The sequence below is a fragment of the Phalacrocorax aristotelis genome, chromosome 4, assembly GCF_949628215.1.
Source record: "Phalacrocorax aristotelis chromosome 4, bGulAri2.1, whole genome shotgun sequence".
Classification (NCBI taxonomy): domain Eukaryota; kingdom Metazoa; phylum Chordata; class Aves; order Suliformes; family Phalacrocoracidae; genus Phalacrocorax; species Phalacrocorax aristotelis.
Genome location: NC_134279.1, coordinates 45873723 through 45893069, shown reverse-complemented (window position 1 = coordinate 45893069; position 19347 = coordinate 45873723). Strand labels below are relative to the sequence as shown.

The window sequence follows — 19347 nt, the reverse complement described above, 5'->3', positions numbered from 1 at the left end:
GAAGCCACCACTATATTCAGTGGGACAAAGTGCAGGAGCTAAGGCCTAACTAGAGTTATGTGTAGTTAACTCATCAAGCCATAATATCAGACACATTTGTATGGAAACATCAAGTTAGCCGTTCTCAAGAATTACTATATGCACTGATTCAATGAATAGTCTCTTCAGTACTGCTGCAAACCTTTTTTTTTTTTTAAGTCATTTATACAACTTCTTTAAATACAGAATTATGCAAAGTGTCACTGGTTTTCATTTCAAGCCCTCAGAGGTTATAGATAGATAATAACTGTTACTCTTCAGAGAATGTAGTGTTTCAATCAACTTTTAAGTAGCCCTTCAGATCTGCCTGACAGTCTAGCTTGCTCCTGGTGTATTTATAGAATTTTTCCTGTTTGCTAAAAAAAAAAAAAACAAAAAACAAACAGTAACAACCCAAAAGAACACCACACCTGATCTATTTTCTACCTTTAAAAGGAAAAGATAACCAAGCAGATAAGCCTTTCAGAATGCCAACTAAAATCAATAAAATTACTGAGGCAAGTCACATGTACATCTGCCAAGCTCTGTTCTTATTTTATATTCCAAAGAGTATTGTTTAAACAAAATTTTTAGTTCTTTTCCTTTTCTAAATGAATCAATGCATGTCTATATTTAATAGGGTCAAATTCCTTTCCCTTTTCATATGATACTTTGTTCTTCAGAAATACAAAATCTGTACCTTCAGAAGGATATTTCAAACTGTTCTCTGGAGTTTCAGGGGTTATTTGTTTAATAAAAATACTTTTCATGCATACTTAACTTTTGGTTTTCTGTTTTACCCAAAATAAGCAAACCCTGCTATAAACCAACTTCCTCTACAAGTCATAAGTGTTAACCACTAAACAACAGTATTTTTAAAACTGGCTTCTTTTATTAACTAGCTGAGATATTACTATTAATTTGGATCTCACCACAGCTACACATTTAGCTCAGTTGTTCAAGAACAGTTTTTTCTTTTTAATTGCTAAGTCTATCAGAACTGGGTGTGCAGCCTATCTTCTTCAGGCTTTCCTTCAATGACCATAATACACAGCTCTGTCAAAAATCTGATGTCTGTGTTCCTGAAAACACAGAAAAGGAGGAACTGGGGGACATTAATGCAGTCCATACTGATTACAATCTCTCAGGAAAGAGTTACTCCAGTTTCTCACTGCAATGGATTAAGTGTGCACCCTCAGGATGTTTCTGTCAGAAAGAAATTACAGTATCTTCCTCCTGAACTTGGCCAGCAAAGCTGCATGGTATCAGACAAAAGACATTGGATCACTCCACTCTGCTTTACAGATTTATGACCATAAATTGTAGGAGGCAGCAAACTGTCTTCTGATGGAGGCACATACAGTGGTAGTTTTTCACAAGAATCACTCGAGTTGTCTTTATGCAAGGGCTCAGTGCCCATTGATTATATGCTCATGAAGTATATAACTTGTTACTGACTAAAGGGTGTCAGTGGCAGAATTTACGAACAGACTGGAGAAAGCATATGGCGTGATTTTACTAGTTTTGACTGCTTGCAGATACTGTTGACATCTTTCAGGAATAATTACAAATTATACAAAACTGTATATAGCAGGTTTAGTTTAAGTACATACACACACACACAAGCATATATATATCTGCTTGTATATATGTGCTAAGAGTAATGCATTACAGGAACTTTGTATAGTCAGTATTATTACTATTATACACTATTACATAGTGTAGTCATAACTAATTTTTTTTATTAGACCACCTGAAACCGCTGTACTAGGCAGTAAGATTAACATGGCTAGTAAATGTTTAAGCCTTTCTTAATAGAAGATGACCTAGAATAACCAGTAGAAGCATGAATAACTTCAGTCAACCACTCAGTAATAATTTCAGAGGAAAGAACCATACCTTCTCATATAATACACCTGAACATTATCATGCACAATTACATCCTAAGTTAACCCATCCAAGAAACAGTGCATAAGTCAGACTTTCACCAGTTCTCCGGAGTCTGAAAACAAAGAAAAGCAAGTGCCCCAATTCAGAAGAACTATTCATCAAAAGAAATAAAGACCAGATAAAAGGAAATTGAATTGCTGACCATCTGAACCCCCAAAAGATAAATATACTCATTTTAGAATATTTTTGATTAATTCTAGTGACAATTTTGAAGCCATCTTCTGCTTGTTTCATCAGTGCATTTATTTTGACTTGCTTGTGAAGACACATACTGTTTCTTTTCAAAAAGAATCACAAGTAGCTCATCAGGCTTACTATGACTCTTCAGATGTTCCCACATAGCTGCACACCACTTGGATCTCAAAAGTTAGCCCAGGTTTACTTCCCCAAGTATGCGACATGCGCCTATAACATTTTTAGTACATTTGAAATTTAGGATGCCAAAGGAAAAGTCTGCTCTGATGGCACGTTGTAATAGAATGATCTTCATACTCAGCATTCGTTTTAGGGTCATCTAGTCATTCAGGTCTCTTCTAAGAGGAAATCCAGCAGGCACCATTACCAAGATTCCTCCTAAGTCTGCTGTAGACAGACAGTGTCAATACACACCACACCAAACGTAGCATGCATCACCCGAGGCAGCCAATGCAACACAGAATCCTGTCAGTCTCTGCAGTCCTTTCACCTTCAAAACACCCTCACACACTGTTTCACAAAAAAAAACCAACCCAAATGAAACTCCAAAAAACAAAACAACCCCACAACCCACTCACAGAATCATACCTCAGAGCTACTCAGAACAAACCAACCTGCCCCATGTGAAAACCCATGTTTTTCCTCTGTCACAGGAATGTGAGTCCACACCAATCTGCTTGATGACCTTGTTCTTTCCTTAGAGTACTCTGCAGTGTAAAGAGTGGTCTTTATAGCTATGCAGAATACATTCCTCAGAAACAAAGTTACCAATCAGTCCTGAACCAAAATTTATATATACACTGACTCTGAGACACTATATGCAGTTGCTTAATTCTTCCAGATATAGAATAAAATGGATAAGAAAATACCTGATTATAAGCCTATTTGCTATCTCCACCTCCTGGTCTGCAAGTGGTACTTGACATGATCAAGGTTGTCTCATTTCCCCCACCTAAAGAGTATCCAAATAATGATCAGGTGTATATGATAGGATACTGACATACACTGCATAATGATCAAGCATATACAACATCTATTTTTCAGTTCACCATGTTCAAGCATTGTGTCACATCTACACTTGCCAAAGATGAGTGTGAAATACTGAACAGCAAACACAAGAATATTCCAAACTCGGCTACTGTTCAGCAGTTTCTCCGTTTTAGAAAAAGGAGGCAAGTTCTTCATTCCCTTTACGCAGAAGTAAGGAAGGAACTCATAAGGCTCTTACTGCAATCTTGAATCCCAGAAAAGCTGGTGTTGGAAGGGCCCATTGGAGATCACCTGGACCAACCTTCTCTTGAAAGCAAGACCTTAGACTAGATTATCCAGGGTCCTATCAAGCTTAACAGGCTTAAGTGCCATGTTGTAATTCTGACCTAACATACACTACCTTTTCAGAAAAAAAAAATTGTCCAAGTTTAGGAGACCATGATTTCCGATAACCTAGCTTTATGTATCTTAAGTGAAAAATGCAATTACATAAAACACAATAATACTAGGTATTATTAATGATAACCATTAATATTATATATTGTTATATTTAAGCACTTGAACAACAGATGTGGAACTGATACTGTAAAATAATTTTCACAAGCAATTGCAACAATAAACCTTCTTGCTCTAGATCCTCACATCCTCAGTGTTATTTACTACAAACACTGTCATACTATGTAAAAATTTATGTCAGAGATGAACCTAATAATACAATGGTGAATTTTCTACACGCACACTCTCTGGCTATTCCAAAGTAGGTGCCTACAAATACATCAGAATTTCCCATAATTGTAGGTCTGTTACTGGGACTCTACCCTACAACAGAGTTGACATTTCCTTCACGCAACGTAACAGAAATTCACTTACGTTCTCCGCTTATTAACTCTCACAACTAACAGGTGACAGAGGCAGAAGTACCTTGGGACCACTTTTGAAATGCTCCTGAAAAAGCCACCCTTCAGACTAAGTGAATCAGGGAGCTTTGGGTAGTAACCAGTCTCATTAATATTCTGGACACTTTGTAGTTGATCCTTTTATTGATTGTAAGCAATAATCACTCTATCTTTAGTTCTCACTCATAATTTGGGAAATGTACATTAGCTTCTAGTAAACTGGCTTGCACATTTCCGGGGGTAATATTTTAAGGCTGTCTGTGTTTCAAGGTATTTTTTTTCCCCCCACTTACCTGAACCCTTCTGCAAAGAGTAATGTTCACATAAGAAAAGTACATAATCTGAAACACTAAGAAGAAACCCCTTTCTAGACTTCCAAATTTGATTCTTTAAAGTTCTTTTCCACTGTCTTTATGAATACTTATAATTCCGGTTACAGCAAAGTGATGCCTCAAAGGCCTTCTTTAATACCTGCTCCCTACACAAATGCAAGTCATCCTTTTACTTTGCACACATTCAGCTGTAGTAAGACAGATGTATTTTATGAAGACTACACTCATTCATCTTAAAAGCACAGTTCGGCCCATTATTGTTATAAAGAGAAATAAACAGTACTTAGCATTTTTGTTACAGCTTATGAGCTGAACCGCTTTCTTCTCTTGGTAATTAGACACAATCATCTTGCTTTATATTTGAAGCTTAAGCACATACAAGTGTCTAGATTTTTATACCACAAAGAAATGCAGCACAATTAGCATTCCAATCTTTTGCCATACCACCACTCTCTTCAAATACTAAACACAAATAAGTTTGTAGTGAACTAAAAAATTCTATAGTTACAGGTTAAACAGTTGGATAAAGAACAAATCTAGGAGTTCTATGAATATTCATAAGAATATTAAATAAGGAAAATTTTACAGAAAAAGACAGCTGGCCATTTAATTTACTCTGTTCATCACTGGCATAATACTGACAAATATGTTGGCACCATGAGAAAAATCAGTATACACAGAAGCAGAAAGCCAAGGAGCTTTTAAGACTTTAAGACTAATAAAAATATATTAGTGGTAACAGAGCAAACGATCATATAAAATTGGGTAAGATATTCCACTGTATGTGCCATGACTGAGAAAGAATCGACTGGAGATATATTTTCACCCCCACATATATCTTTTTGAAATACAGAAGGGAGTCATTCACTGTATTTTAGTAGGGGGGGGGGTAGAACAGACATGGGGGACACACTAGCACCATGGAGTCTAGATTTACACGTCCTTTTCAACATTTTTTTTTAAAGTAATTGTCTTGATTACTTAGAGGCCTTTGATAGGACTGCCACCATACAGGCTCCCAAACATAGCCTTCATTTTCTTCCTTCTTATTAGCAGATTGCTAAATATTATCATTTGACAGTAAAACGGTACAGAAAACTTCCCCTTAGTAATTTATAGTTGTTTAGTCTACACGGCTGTTTGAACCCTGAAATTCCGTTAAAGTTCTCTGCCAAAGTTCTCTACTAGCCAAAATTATAACTGTGATGCTAACACATTCAACTAAAAAAAAACAAAACATTCTGGTTTTGTTAAGCGTATAAGAATATTGTGATAATGGAAAGGTGGCTTATATAGTTCAGTAAATTTCTTTCTAAAGCTATTCATTCTTCACGTACAATAGTTGACATTCACTAACAATGACTAAATGCCAGATCTTTTATATCCAGTTCTGGCACTGAATGCCTGTATGTCTTACGATCTTAGCAATCAGCAGCTTTACTGAGTTGAGACCCAGATTCTAGTTCCTACTCATAGAATTTGATCTGTTTACCCAATAACTATGTAATGGGGGAAAAAAAGAAAGCAAAACAATCCTGTGGCACACCCAAGACCTCCTCTCATATTCACTGCATCTCAGAGTAATGCTCTTTGGTTATTTCTACTTCTCTCTCGAAATTACTTGTTGCATAGTAACAAACTAACCTGCTGTTTCTGTAGGACACTGGAGTTATTAACTGGAGTCCCTTTAAAAGATGGCAGAAAGACTGGTGTTTTCACTATCTAAGCACTAAGAGGTACCTGCAATTGCTATTACTGTCCTTTTAAAGAGAATAAGTTTCTCTCACTTAAATGTTTAGTCCTAGAAAAAGGAAGCCAGATTCTGGCCCCTGAATTAATATACAATAAAACAGAATGAGGCTTCCACTGGCCTCCTGTATATCAAATCATCAAACAATGGAAAGAAAATTAAGTAATTATAAAACTCTTTCCATAGCTTTTCATATTCTGTCCAAAAGATAACTTCCCCAAAAAAAGTACACTGGAAATAAAATTAGTTGAATCTGAAATTCACTGACAGTATTACTTTTCTCAACAGCTACACATGTACTTCAAAGCATGAAGATTTAACATTAGTGAAGATGCAAAATTCACTGAAGCAACAAGAAATTAGTACACTCATTTCTGTTAACTGTCAAAATAAATCTGACATAAAATTATTTCAAATAAAAGTACAAAAATATCCATCACCAATTTAAAGATCATTATGAATTATTTACTTGGAATTTCTACCAACTTTATTACAGGAAATTAAAATATGGAGAATAAATGGGACAATAAGACAATCAGATAATTGAATCTAAAAAACAGGTTTCAAGGTACTTATCACCTTGAAACTATACAAAGGTTTTGAATTTAAATCCAAATTGGACCAAGCAGCAGGAAACTATAGATACGCTTCACAAAAACCAGACAAGACTAAGGTGTCAAAGTCCTCTTATAAGAATAATGAATTCTTCAGCATTTAATAATAGACATGCTAACAAATGAGGAAATTCACTTAAATTGAGCAACGTTCACATTTTAGCAGCTATTCTTGCATTTTAAGTTCTCACATAGTTTATAATTCTTTGTAGCTGCAAAGAATGGAGATATAACCCTTCAGTATTCAGTGGGTTATACTACATACTCAGTAGTACACACCTTAGAGCCACTTCTCAATGGAAAACTAGAGTGTCACTATTTCCCAACTTGCTCTTTATATAAAGGGTCTTCAAATAAACAGCGATTTCCACTGGCTCCGGTTTGCCAGCTAGTATTTTCAAAGCATCACTATTTTGCATCATTTGTTTGCACATCCAGAGTAGGTTATAATTTCTGCATGGACAAGATAACACTCAAAGCCAGAAAAAAAATACAAAGGATCTCAATTTAAATTTATTCAAATGTGTCGTAAGAAATATTTTGCACTGGAAAAGAACTGCATTATAATCTTAGTTTTAATAGCAAAACCATGGATACTACCAAAAGAGGTGAGAATGAACCAATGTAAGCAACAACAAGTATTAGCATCATGCCATTTTTTCCAAATACCTGATTTTTCAGACCTCTGAAACTGATGTATTTTTAAATTGATATTGGAGCTAGAGCATTGAAAGTTACTCTATACTTGCTCTCATTTACACGTTTTTAACTCTGGATGCATGAATATTAGCAAGATTGGGTCCTAGGATTTACGTTGTGGTTTGTTTTTTTTTTAAAGCCAGCTTGAGACTGACAGGCAATACAAAATAAACAAGTAGAATTGAAGAATACCCATTTTGTAAACCACAACATAAAATCAGAAATAGCAGATTTTTGTTTCAAAAGCATAGAGTTGTTCTTGTGCGAAAGAAACCGATGTATTGCACAGTTGCTCATTTTTCAACTAATACAGTTCTTTCAACGGGGAGCTCAGTTTACAGAGAGATTACAGTTTACAGAAATTTAGAGAAAAGTTTCATGCAAATTTTAACAAGAAAGCTTTAAATCTCTACTGATCTTCCACTTAAAGAACCTCCTTAAGTCTTTTGTTTATTTACATTTGAGAAAATGTGAAAAAGTAGAAGTTCACACGATTAAAATAACTAAGAAAAATTACTGGTCCAGCAGAAAACTAAAACTTTAGCTTCCAGTCCGATGCAGTTTAGCATTCAAGATTTTCATAGTGGATTTCAGGCCCAATAAGTTAATAAAATACGTACATAAGATAACAAGGATTTTTTAAAAAGAGACAAACGGGCTTTTTTGTTTTCTGGATTTGTTTTAGTTTAATTATGAGATACGCTTAGAAGAGAAGGGTTACATATCTGAAGGAAAGATGATGTTTCTTTTAACTAGAGATGATTTCATGAGGAGAAGTCCTGAGAAAGAAACTGAAAAGAACAAAGCATGTGATAGTGATGTCAAGTGTGAAGAAAAAAAAAAAAAAAAAAAAAAAGACATCTTCAACACAGTTTTTCACCAGCAGGGATAGCCAGAGTACAAAGTACATCTCTTGTACATATTGACAACCCCTCAAATCATGTAAACCGTTAAGTTACCAATGAGTTAAAATTAATTTCTCATAAAAAGCTACTTGTGTTTAGCCATTTTCACAGCAGTGACAACAATAAAATATTAGAGGACCTATCACTGTATTATTTACAATATGCAATATGTTTGGTAGGGTTTGTCAGAGTTCTGAGGAACAGAGGGAAAGTTGCAGTGGCAAAATCGCAGAAAGCCAAGTATGTACAATTTTTACTTCAGAGGGTCACACACTGTCCTTGTATTTCCTTGCAAAAATTATTACATAACAGACTGATTCCTGATTTCACGGAACTGCAGGTATGATACAGTATATCTCTGCACATTACATAGCATAATACCTTTGAACATTTAAAGATAATTGATGCAGAATTTAGCCAGGCAAGTTTGGTATTGTTCTCTAAAGATGGCACAAAGTACTGTCTTCACTGAACGATGAAAGCTTTTCTTTTGTAAAAATGAAGTTCATGATAGCGGTTTGAATGCATAATTCCTGAAATGTCTTGGTTATGACATGCGTTTTTCTTCCCATGAAGCAATATTTCTACTGTGGTTACTGAGGGCATTTAAACAAAAAATTTCCTACTGACATTTAAACTTCTATTGTGGGTCCCCTCAGAGTCCAGACTCAGCACGCTTTAAACACGTAAAGACATTCATTCATCACCTTGGCATACCAGAAGAATGTTAGGGAAATCTAGTATAACTTCAGGAGTATTTTTTGTTTTACTAGGGCTGAAATTACTGGCAGTTCAGTATGCAATATTATTTTCTACAGCTCACATTTTACTGTGTACATTTTGTCACTGTAGATATTTTACAAACACGATAGGCAATTCAAAAATGCTGTCATTGAATAAGTAAGGATATCTTCACTGCAGTGAAGAAATAGAAACAACGTATTCACGGAAATGTAAATTGACATTAAACTTAGAAGTGGCCTCCCAAAAGTAAGATTGATATGGATTACCATGACAGTGATGAAATGGAGCCTTATCCGTATGTACCCAGTATGCACCTTTTCCCTGGGTAAGTTGACATGCTTTTCATGCAGCTAACACTTTTCTTTCATTGGCTTCAAACCGGCTTTTCAAAAAAAACCCACGCAATATGCTTGTGTTATTCTGAGCAAGTGTGACTGCAGAGCACAGCTCTTTAGTAGATCATAAATTGTGCACTAATGAAGAAACAATTTTGGGAAGTAAATTGTATTTTTAATCTTAAAAATACTATCTATCTAGTTCCTGCAGCTTTTCCTCGTGCTTTCCTCTTTATATGAAAAAGATCAGAAAGAGGGGCTGATACACAGATTTCACAATAGATCTTTTTCCAGGCTTACAGGTTATTCACAAAAACAATTGCCTGGGACTCAGACTTGGCTCCCAAAATATCAACTTAGGAACATTTCTGTGGGGAGGTGAAGGGCAAAGAGACAGAGTAGGACAAAAATTCAGAGAAAAGGATAGCCACCCACAAAGCTCAGGAGCTAGCAATCAGGGCTGACCACAGTGAATTCCATGACGAGTTGCAAATGCAGATAACTACAGTAATAGCAGAAGTACAGTTGCACCTGAGAAACAGATGAGACCAAAATAGAAGAGCAAGAGGGAAGACTTGCTGGGTGGAGAAAGTCGTTGTAGTCGAGCTAAAAAAAAAAAAAGTCCAGCAATGGAAAATTGCCTTAGCAAAGAATTATTTACAATAAAGAGCTGCACATTACTTATGCTATACCAAGAGTTATTAATACATAAACAGCAAATAGGATCTTCAGTCTGTGATCTGACAGCCATGAAATTCCCCAAAAGGAATAGATGGCAGAACGGCACATGGGTGAGTGAAAGAAAAGCAATACAAAAATGAATTACCTTCAAGTTTAAATACATTTTCTAAAGTTCTGAATAGGAACAAATATTCTTATATGTTTTATTAGATGCGCTGCATATGCAAGTGCGTACATCTTGACAAGACAATGGAATCTTATGTCCATTACAAGGATAAAACAGAATCTGTACTCATTAAATACACATGCCATCTAGCACAAGGGTCCTTTCCTGCTCTCTAACTAGGTCTCTAGCTGTTACAGCAGAACACAGAAGATTAAAGATAATAATGAAACCATCACAAAACCTTCCGATTACAGGGTGTATATATGGTACCAACCATAAGGCAGAAGTTCTGCAAATCTATCCGCTGGTGGCAAGGCTGGCTAAAGCAGATCCCACCTCCTCTCCCCTCCCAGGAGGGAACCCTACCCTTACTCTGCACCCTCATTTGCACCAGCAAACTATTTGGGGGCACTGAGGTGATTCAATAAGGTTAAAAATCTAGCTTTTTGGTTTCTTTTTTTTGCCACGGAATTACTTTAGGTTTAGGTTGGTTTTTTGTATAGTCCTCCAAATAATTCAATTGAGAAGGCTGTTAGAGAGTAGAAATGAATAGCCAAAGGGTTGGGAAAATTTAACTTTTCCATCAAGAAAAATACGTATGGAACCAAGGCTTCAAATGTCATATACAGTTTTTGAAAATCAGCTGCAGATATTCAGTCCGGAAATGAAAAGATTCTATGTGAAAGCTTTATAATGAAGAAAAAAAAGAAAGCTTCAAGAAAATACCAGTTTTCCTTTCTTTAATAAAGCTTCTCATTCACTGACTGAAGATAGTGACTCTCCCTGTGATTCTTTACCATTATGACAACTAGCAGCTGAACCAAAAATTGACAGAATCCTTCACAATATTACTCTACATGACACTAGCAGCAGTGCGAAATTGAGTGTGATCACAGCCCCAGTCAATTCTACTGGTTCAGGGAGTTTTCGGTTTAGGTCAATTTTATCTTCAGATCCTCATGCTCTTGAATCACGGAAGTCAAGAAAACAAAGATAAAGACAGTGGGATGAAAGTCTATGAAAAGGATCCAAGGGCAGAAAATTTTAGAGATTGCTGAAAGCTCTTCCTGTCCTCCAAGAACACGAGTCCACACAGCACAACACAAACTCGTGCATATAAAGAGTAGTTCTCCCCAACCTGGCTTATACCCAAAGAATCTGTGTACTGTTTGAGATTCAGACACTCACTCCATGTCCTCTACAAGATCTTCATACAACTTAATACTTCTTACTCAAAAAAAGTAGGGAGGGTTTTTTCTTTAGAAAAAAAAAATATTCGTTCTTCCCCCTTGTTGACTAACCTGTTTGTCCCAAGAACTCCTGACAAGGTAGCATTTTAAAGCAGTCTAACTGTTCTCTCTTCTCATCACTCCTTTTTCTTCTTTATGTTAAATCCAATCCTTACTCCTTCAGTTCCTACTAAAGAATGACTACTTGTCATCCCCCTTGATTACTGTAACAGCTGTTGCTAGTTTGCCAATCAGTCCCATGCAATCTCCTCTCATTCTTTGTGTAGTTTCTTCCCCAATTTCTGCGTGAGAAATTGAAGAGCATATCTGAGTGAACAGTAACTAAGTTACAGTATTTACTAGTGAGTATATGAAGGGGTGGTAAAACCTAACCCTTATTCTACCTGTGCCTCAGTATTGCTAATCCTAGCTATAGCTGAAGTAAGCCACAGCTAGTCAATCTTTATTTAAAAAGGAAGAAAAAAATCCTTCATGCTACAGCACTTTACAACAATCTACGATTGCTTTTCCCAGGGACGCATAAGCCACAATAAATCTTTTGCAAAGTGAAGTAAAATTAATTAGTCTTGCAGTTGCAAATGAACATATTTTATTTCCTGCTGCAATGGACGAGGAATACATGTGCAGTTTAGTCTGAAAGGCAGCTAAAAATCCAATTATATCAACACTAGCCTTTAAGTGAATGGACAGTATCTTTTCACCCACAGTACCTAACTCACAGCCTATCCTCTGCCCGCACCCTAAATTAGCAGCACATTTGCTGAAATACGAAAAAAAAGGACAAAACTCTATTAACTAGCACCTCTTCTCTCCAAAGCTTGATTTCCCCTTAGACCATCAGCTAGTCCATTTCAATTCTCATTCCTGTATTTTATCCCCTTAACTGTAGCAAACTGTTAGAAATGTTTAAAAATTACCTTGACTTGTATGTTCCTTGAATGTGGTCTTTTATTTCAGTAGAACACAAAATTAAGTTTAGTAACCTCTACTGTCCAAGAGCAAATTATACCCCAATGATTTACAGGGGCTAGCATGTAAATGAAACTGTACTATATACAGTTGCTGATGTATGACTCAGTGCCAGTCAGAGATCCACCAAAATGAAAAATAAAGTTGTTAGTTTCCAAAAAGAAAAGTATTCAACAGATTTTGCTTCTGATCTAAGATTACACTTCATGTCTCTTGTTATATCAAGTTGTTGTAGTCCTAAAAATACGAGCAGGACTTGTCATCAGATTAAACATGTATGTAGCGTCCACAGGAACAGGGCCTAAATGGGTTTTATCAGTCATAATGTTAGATGGCTGTCACTGCATAAATCAGTGCAATTTCACATAATTTTGTTAACAGCCCAAATGCTTTCATCTGAAATCGTACATATAATGGTCAGTCTACCATAAAGTGGAATTAGCTGCCCAGATAATGTCTCTCTGAGCTGAGCTGGAGGTGTTTCAGTCCAAACTTCAACAAGCTTCACTCCTGCTGTGACCTAGGGGCACTGCCCCCTGTCAATTAGCACACACTTCATCCTTCTTTCTTCCTCACCCCACTTGCTCTGGAATTGGATAAATACGAGCTCAATCCTTGCTGGCTGGCTGCCCTCCCCCAATTGTGCCATGCTCCCTGCCCTTCGAAATGGCTGATGTTCTTTTGAACGTCGTTACGGCTACATCTCAATGCTACCCTGTCCCAAGGGAGAACACGTTTACAATAAAAAGGCAGAGAACAGCATGGGAACAGTACTTGAGCCAGAATGAACTGTCAAGGTGACCTCTTCAGAGATTAATTCAATGTGATTTTTTTAACACTACTTTTAAAACGGAATGATTTCTGAGTAAACACAAGAACTGTCAATGCATAGGCGTCTATCAGAAGGGAAGAGCAACTTGGCCACTTTGCCTTTTATGTTCAAGACGCTCCTACTCTAAATATTCCATATGGGTCAAGATCACGCACAGTGGGATGAACATGAGTCTGCCCTCTACAGTTCTGCACTGTCAAACAGTCACAAGGGCATATGCTGGAATACAGCTAACCTTTCTTGCTTTCTCTTCCCCTTGGAGGAAGTAAAAGCTTCAGGTAGCAGAAGTCTTGCTTAGCGGCGCAGACAAGGACTGGAGTAGAGAACCACCATGTGTGTGACCCTACAAATTTCTGTAAACCGTCCCTGCATTCAACTATCGAAGGGAAAGCGATGCTGCTCTCATTAGACTGCTGCAATAGAAACATGATGAACAGATTTCTCTATGGGGGACTGTTTTAGGCTTTTGCAGAAACACTTCCTATTGAACAGACAATGCTGAAATATGCTTGTTTTATGAAAGTGTCTGCTAAGCCATGGAACTTATATTCAACAGGAGACCATTATGCTGTCATAATATTCGATTCCACTTACATTACCTCTTAATTAACACTGGAACATTTAGCAGCTATTAGAAGAAACATTCTCAGGAGTTCTAGATTTCAGCAGAGCTCACAGGCAGACTGCCTTTAGGTACTATACTGCAGAAGTTTAAGGTTGGAGATGCCATTTGAATTAACAAAACTAATATCACCTTTGACTCATTCATGTGTCTTGAGGAAAAGTATCTCCAAATACTCCATGCTGATCTTTCTACGTGCTATAGTTAAAACACTTCCCATGCTTTAAAAGAATCTTTGCAAATTCTTTCTTACCTTAAAATAGATGTCCTGTTTGGGGTACAAGGTACTAAATAAATTAAATCTTTAAAGCCATTTGAAAGCTGATATATTACCTCTCTTGCCCAAGTTTTTTTAAATAAAATACTGGGTTTTCACACAGAAAGCATATATAGGCACGTATCAGTGCATGTGCATGTACTAAACCAAGATCAACCTTCTCTGTTTGACAAACTGTTAGTCATCAAAAAAACCTTAGTCCTAGAGTATCCAGGTAACAGGTCCACATGTAAAATTTAGTTTCTTTATGGACCTGAATGAAAGAACGGAATTTCAGAAGTACAAATGTATTCATAACATAACAGAGCTGCAAGTCAAGCCTTGTATGAAATTACCTTTATTGCACAAATAAAAGTGTAATTTAATGCATTCTGATAATTTGCAGACCATGACTCTTCTAAGCCTATAGAATTTATTAGTTTATAACTTCAATTGCTATCTTTAATACAGTAAAATGCTATTATAACGTTTTTAAAAGTAATCATCTATGAAGCCAACATTTTTTAAAAAAAAAACACAGAAGTATTGGCTTCCAGAAGTTTGATTCCAGTATCAATCACAAGTAATAATTATTTTTTCATTAGCTATACTAGAAATATTCTCAGGTGCAGAATTATACAGCCCATTCACTTCAGTGCATTAACAAATATTTGGCATCTCTGTTTCTTAAATATTTGTTTTACCTAGAATGATTTGTAATGTATGCTGTAGCTTCAAAGTCAACCATAGGGTATTTTCCTGGTATGCCAGAGCCATGTGCCCAGGAGTTGACATTCCCTCATTTAACAAGCAATATGAATATGGTAATTACAGGATTTAAGAACTTCTTGCCCTCCCAATACTATAATTGCATTCTCCAAGATCAAAGTTTTGGGTTTATCCATAGCTAGCTGTGACTTTACTAAATACAATGTTTCTAGATACACTATGTGTTAAATACTCGTATGTATTTTTTGGAAGCGTCAGAAGAGCAGAAAGGTACCTTCAACCTACCAATGTTTAACATTAGTATTGCAAATGTTAGGATGAAAGACTTCAAGTGGTACAATTTGGAAGCAATACAGAAGAACATGCTTAACAACGCTTGGGAATCTTCCTGCATAGATTTATTGATAAAGAGTTGGGAAAAGTCAGGGGAAAAAGTAAGTAGGCATTGTAGAAGAAAGGTGTCTGTGTTTCATGAGGAGGATTTTTCAAGCAGAGTTCATTTTCTTATAAAACTTGTGCCGGTATAATTTTAATAAAATATATGCAAAATACACAAACACAATTCCCCAAAACAGCTTTATACAATCCAGCGTACCATGGAAAGACTTTTTAAAACAATCCTTCTGTTTTGGGTGTTGGGGTTTTTCCCCCTGAAAACAAAAAACAAAGACAAAACTTCTTCAGCATTTTCTCACACTCCGTGTTTTATCAAAGACACTCCACAAATCCAGATATCAAGACATCACCGTTTTGTAAATCTTCAGTAACACATTCAGCTATTAATCAGCTGTGTGGAAAGTCCTACTTTTGTTTCAGAGGAAATTCAATCTTAACATTAAACCCCATCTTCATTCAAGCGAACGTTTTTACAAGAATTGAGGAAAAAACAAAAGGTCCCTTATTCAGATTTTTAGAAACCCTCATCTGGGAAAGCATAGAATGGAATTCAGGTTCAGAAGTCAGCAGCAATGCTGCTAAGAGATATGTGAATACTTTGGTGTGCAGGAATACTTTGGGGTGTGTAGATACATTGAGAAATGTATCTACATTAGTGAAAAGAGCAAGGTTGGGATCCAACACAAGAAGATTCCTAAGTGACAACTGTAGCATCCGACACAAGAAGAAAACAGGCTCGTTCTGCAATTGTGGATGTAACTTCTGTGAGGCTCAGCATTTCCGTTGACTTGGGAGACACACAACCCGATGTCGGGGTTGTCGGGGTTTTGTTTATTTCTGTATTTTTTTTTTTTACCTCAAAGGCAGGCAAGACTACGTCGATGACAAAACTTACAACTGACTGAATGAACACAGGTATATAAGAGCCCGTTTACAATTTTAATTATGTGTTATTCTCTACAGTAGTTCTTAGAATATCCTATTTAATTCATTAAATTTAATCTCTAATTTAATTGCATTTCTGGCATTTTCCTTAAGTATATGTCTATGATGACGACAGTGGGAAACATTTTTGCCTTTGAAAAAAAAATACAGCAAGCGTAAGATTGCACTGCGTTGCTTCTTGTTATGCCAACTTTATTACACATTACACTGAGAAAACTTTTAAAAGAAAATGCAACAAGTTTATGCAGTTGGTCTATGAGTTTCTCATAGAGCATTTTCAAGTTACGCAAGGAATGAACGAGATGTGGAGAACAAAGTTTAGAAAATAAAGTTTAACTACACAGAAGTTGATTTATCACTTTGTTATTGAACTACAGTGGTTAAACTGGTATATTACTACCAAAAACCAACATGTATATACTACCTTAGCTGTTTAGTTTTTAAAGGATGACAAGAGGAGTGTTGTTACACCGCCCCTGATCCAGCCCTCACAATATTAAACAGTAACTATTTCCAAACAGTGTGAGTGGCATAAAGTGACATAAAACTCCAGTTCAATTATCATTTCAGTCAAGTAATGTCAGTAGAAGATGGAAGAAGATTTCACTGGACAAGATGTAAAATATTGCCTCCCCTTCGACTCGGCCTTACAGAAATTTCTAAGGTATTTAGCTACATTCACCCATCAAAGGCAAAATGATGAACATCCACAGCCTTCTCGGAGCCGATGCTCTAAAACTGTGCAAAGTCTGTCCCAGTGCTGCCGGCCGAGCTAACAACTTAATTACCACAGCCCTTTCAGCAGCGTTACCATCATTGCAATATAATTATTAAATATTCTACCACCCTATTCAGTTCCGTGGAAGAGTAGAGCTTACTATTTTAAGAAAGCCTGCCTATTTAAATGTCATTAACTATCCAATTAGTACAGTCTGCTCCTTGCGAGCTGCAGAGTAATCTTTTAATTGTTAACCGCTATTGAATAATTTTAGCAGTTACGCTTTTATACGTTCTGTGATAATTAAGACAGACTACCCCTAGAATCTCATCTTTTTTGCCACCACGTAGTGACAACCAGAAAGGCAATCAATCACCGCCAGAAAAACACGCGTGTGAGCCGGGGTAACGCCAACCCCGCCGCCCCCCGCGGAAGGCGCCCCCCCGCCCGCCGCAGCCCCGCTCACCGCCCGCCGCGAACAACTCGGGGAGCGGCTCCCCGGCCGCGGAGGTGCGGGCTGGGGGGCGCCGGGCCGCTCCGCAGCCCACGGGGCTCCGCTGGCAACGCTGCTCAAGCCGAGCTCAATCCCCGCCGCTCCCCACGGCTCCACCTGCCGGGCGCCGGCGCCCCGCCGCCAGCCCCTTCCCTCCGCTCCCGGGGGGGTCCCACAGCGGGGAGGGCTGAGTCCCCCGCGCCCCAGCGCGCACCTTCCGCGCAGCCGGGCGGAAACACCCCGGCCGCCCTTCGTGCGGATCGGCAAGTTTCTCTCCTCCTTAGGAGGAGGCGTGCCTCCGAAGGTGGCTCCTAGGCACTCCCGGCGGCCGCAGGGCACACGCTCCCCGGCAAGGCGCAGCCTCGGAGGTGTTGGAAAACGAAGCGAAATCGCCTAGAAGGGCCGAGGTGCGCTGGGGGACGCCGGCAGCCCCCCGCCCTCCCGCCGCAGGACGGTGCCTGTTGCACGGGCCCCGCGGGCTCCCTCCAGGGCAAACACCCCAAACTTCGCGCCGCCTCCGCGCCCGCGCTGCGAGGGCTCCGGGCGGCAGCCCCCTCCCCCGGTAAGGGCTGAACGGAGCTCTGCAGAGCGGGACACCCCCCCCCCCACCCCGCGCCCCGCACACCCCACAGCCCCCCGCCCCGGCTTCCCTTTGCGCACAACCAGATAACCCCGAGCACTCGCCCTCCCGCAAAAGGCGAGGCGGGGGGTGCGGGAGCCAACAGGAGGCAAAGTTTGATAAATGAGCAGCTCCTGCAGCGACAGGTACGTACGGAGCGGCGGCAGCCGCCGCGCCGCGCCGGGCAGAAGTGCGGAGAAGCGGCACTCACCTGTCCGTTGCCTCTCCGGCAGCCGCGGAGGGAAGGCGGGCAGGCGACAGAGGCAGCCCCGCGCTCCCCTGCCGTCCTTCGGCCCCACGGCGGGAGGATGGCGGGCAGAGGGCCCGCAGAGCGGCGGGGCCGCCCCGGGCCGGGCCTCCCCGGACCGGGCCTCCCCGGACCGGGCAGGGCAGGCACCCGTCAGCGGAGCAGGTGAAGTGGGGCGGTCGCCGCCGCCGCCGCCGGCGGAAAGCAACACGTTTGGGTCTGAACTTTGCAGCTCCAGTCACAAACAAACAAATACAGCCCAGGAAGGACCTCTCCCATCCGATCCCAGCCTGCTCGGCAGCCGCTGCCTCTCTTATTGGTGCGGAGGTTATTTATTTATTTGATTTCTCCCCCTCCCTCCCCCTCCACACACAACCCACACCCCCCCCCCCTTCCCTTCCCTTTCGCTTCCCCTTCCCGGCCCTCCCTCCCTCCCCGCCCGCACGCCGCCCCGCCAGCCCCGCTCCCTCCGCGCCGCGCACCGCGGCTGCTCTGCGGCCGGCGGCGGCGCCCGCTGCCCGGGTGCGGGGCGAGGGGCGGGCGCGCCGCGGGGAGGCGGGAGCGGGGGCGGGGGGGGGGGGGGGATGCGGGGCAGCCGCCGCGCCGCCGCCGCCGGGCGAGAGCGGAGGAGAGCGGGCGGGAGGTGCCCCCCGGACGCCCCGTCCCCCGCACCGGGCCGCGGGGGCGGGAGGGGCTGATCCCCGCCTTGCCGCCGGCCACCGCAGGGACGAGGCAGCCGGGCAGGGGGACGGACGCTCGGCGGCCGGAGCCGCGAAGGAGGGTGGCCGGCGCTTACCGCAGCGAGAAGCCCGGGGGACACCGCGGCGGCGTTTTGCCGCCCCCGCCCGTGGCGGGGGAGCCCCGGCAGCCGCGGTGCGGCGGGAGCGGGCGGGCTGCGCCGCGGTGCGGCGGCGGGAGCGGGCGGCCGGAGCCCCGGCGGGCCGGGCGCGGTGTGCGTGGCGCCGGGGTTATGCCTCCCGCGCCGTGTGCGCATAC

The 19347-nt window shown here is 40.5% G+C and overlaps 1 long non-coding RNA gene across 1 annotated transcript in view; it reads right to left on the bottom strand.

The window, feature by feature from the left end:
• The window catches only part of LOC142056938 (uncharacterized), a 543236-nt gene extending 524767 nt beyond the window's left edge, over window positions 1-18469 (bottom strand). Inside the window, exon 1 of the long non-coding RNA XR_012660487.1 lies at window positions 18316-18469. This is a non-coding gene — a long non-coding RNA (uncharacterized LOC142056938). The remainder of the gene's footprint in view (window positions 1-18315) is intronic.
• Between the last annotated feature and the right edge of the window lie 878 nt (window positions 18470-19347).